The following is a 2,531-nucleotide window of genomic DNA, read 5'->3' on the forward strand; positions in this document are numbered from 1 at the left end:
ATCATCTACTACTTTTTACCTTTACTTTTATCTCTCTTCCTTGTTCTTCTTCTTCCTCGTTCTTCGTTCGTTCTTCTTCATTGCAGGGCGGCGAACCTCGAGGCCCTAGGGGCGATCTGGTTGACCTAGGGCAGCCCATAGCCGTCTCGCGCCCTGACGGGGTCCCTCCTGGGCGTGTTGGGTTTCGGGTCCAGAAAAGCACCCGTCGGATTGCTTGCGTACCGCGCTTCCGGACGGGTCTCCTTGGACGTGAGCTGCGCTGCATCACCCTCGGCGTTGGAGGTACACGGTGACGTGTTCATGTGCGAACAGTCTGTCAGACAACCTCTGGGCCACCTGACACAGGCGTGAGAGCCAGGCAGGAACGATCCTCTACAGCCATCGGATTGCCCCATCAGGAAAATCCTGGCCGTTAAACACGCTCTGGCCCAGAGACAGAATGCATCAAGCAGACTGAAGTGCTTGCCTCCTTGTTGGTAAATGATGCAGCGGTACGAGCCTATAGAACAGATCATGTTCAAGTAAGCCCAAACGGTTGACAAAAGGTATGGAAAATTTCCATGGCAACAACCGATTTATCTTCAACACTCAAGGTTTCATCTTCTTGTGGGCAACAAAGTACACTGGATCACTCTAGATATTATAGCAATAAAATACAGCCATGGTAATTCTACCATGTTTATCTGACAAAATAGGAATAACTGGCAGATGATATTATGATAAAGAAAAGACTATTGCAAACCATTAGATTTTTGCATTTTTCTGCTAGTTTATCTAAACATTGATGGTCCACCTCTGTTGCTAGAAGAGTGGCTACTGGCTGAACTGAGGATGTCCGTAGATCGGCGAGCCTAAGTAGCAGCTTCTTGATCCTCACATGCCCTGTGACACTACTCGGAAAAAGCCTAGCAGTAGCGCGGGTTATATGCTTATTAGTAGCGCGGGTGACCACGCTACTGATACGGCGCTACAGCTACTTATCAGTAGCGCGGCCTGACCAGCGCTACTGCTAACTAGGGATAGCAGCAGCGTTTGTCTGAAACACGCGCTGCTGATAAGAGCTGCAGCGCCCTTGTGCAAAGAGCGCTACTGCTAACAGCTCACTGCTTCTAATGCCATACCCCATGCTACTGTTATTAGTTTTTGAAAAAAATCCACATTTTGTGCTGCTGAATTTTGTTTTGGGCTTTATACAATAATCTCTAGCATATCATACACATACAAATGTAGTCATAGCATATACATAGCGATACAAGGTGGTCATCATCATAGTCATCATCCAACAGAAAGTGGTCTTTCATCATCATTTTGAAAACAGCGATACAAGTCTCGAATACTTGCAACTACATCGTCATCCATCTAAACAATGATATACGCGAGAAGAGCTATCACTATGAGTGAGAGCGGAACTATGCTGTACATGAGGCGGCTGTTACGAGTCCTTTCTCGCCCTAGCATGAACCTCGAGTAACTAGCTTCTGCTTCTTGTCTGCTTTTGAAGCCTTTATGGCTGGCGCCCGAGACCCCATTCATTTGCGCCTGACACGCATGCCACTCGTCGTACACCCCCGGAACCTTCCCTTTCTACACGACATAGCACTGCTTCTTCGCCATCAAGAAGCTAGGTACCTGTTAGAGATGCATCTTCATCAAGAGAATGTACAATCATATGCAACAAAATATACTAGAGCAATGCGAAAAAGAAAGGGTTAGCAACTAGATGCAACATATAGTACGCAAACTAATTAACTAGAGGTACACAGGTCATCGTACCCAAACTAACAAAGTAGCATTAGGCAAGTTCGGCAGGGACCGTAGACATAACAAAGTTTCATCGCTACAGAAAGTATACAAGTTCAACCGACACATATCATCATCATCGGCATCGTAAATCACTACAAGTTCCATCCTTCCATATCATCGAGGATGGACCCTAACTTCTTGAACGTCGTGAGGTCATGACATTGCATGCCTATGCGAGTTCGGACGTCAGCTCGCAATATAAGGCCGTGGTGGAACATCCCCTTCTCATCGACGACTTCTTTCATGATGATCATTGAGGGAGTTCCGGACTAGGGGGTGTCCGGATAGCCGAACTATCATCATCGGCCAGACTCCAAGACTATGAAGATACAAGATTGAAGACTTCGTCCCGTGTCCGGATGGGACTTTCCTTAGCGTGGAAGGCAAGCTTGGCGATACGGATATGTAGATCTCCTACCATTGTAACCGACTCTGTGTAACCCTAGCCCTCTCCGGTGTCTATATAAACCGGATGGCCTTAGTCCATAGGACGGACAACAATCATACCATAGGCTAGCTTCTAGGGTTTAGCCTCCTTGATCTCGTGGTAGATCTACTCTTGTAACCCACATTATCAATATTAATCAAGTAGGACGTAGGGTTTTACCTCCATCAAGAGGGCCCGAACCTGGGTAAAAACATCGTGTCCCTCGTTTCCTGTTACCATCCGCCTAGACGCATAGTTCGGGACCCCCTACCCGAGATCCGCCGGTTTTGACACCGACATT

The 2,531-nt window shown here is 47.2% G+C and overlaps 1 non-coding gene across 1 annotated transcript; it reads right to left on the reverse strand.

Moving 5' to 3' along the window:
- Window positions 1–310: 310 nt before the first annotated feature.
- On the reverse strand, window positions 311–531 carry LOC123073197 (small nucleolar RNA U3). The gene has a single exon (XR_006435647.1). It is a non-coding gene; the product is annotated as a small nucleolar RNA U3 (small nucleolar RNA).
- Between the last annotated feature and the right edge of the window lie 2,000 nt (window positions 532–2,531).

Source organism: Triticum aestivum, chromosome 3B, assembly GCF_018294505.1.
Source record: "Triticum aestivum cultivar Chinese Spring chromosome 3B, IWGSC CS RefSeq v2.1, whole genome shotgun sequence".
Classification (NCBI taxonomy): Eukaryota; Viridiplantae; Streptophyta; class Magnoliopsida; order Poales; family Poaceae; genus Triticum; species Triticum aestivum.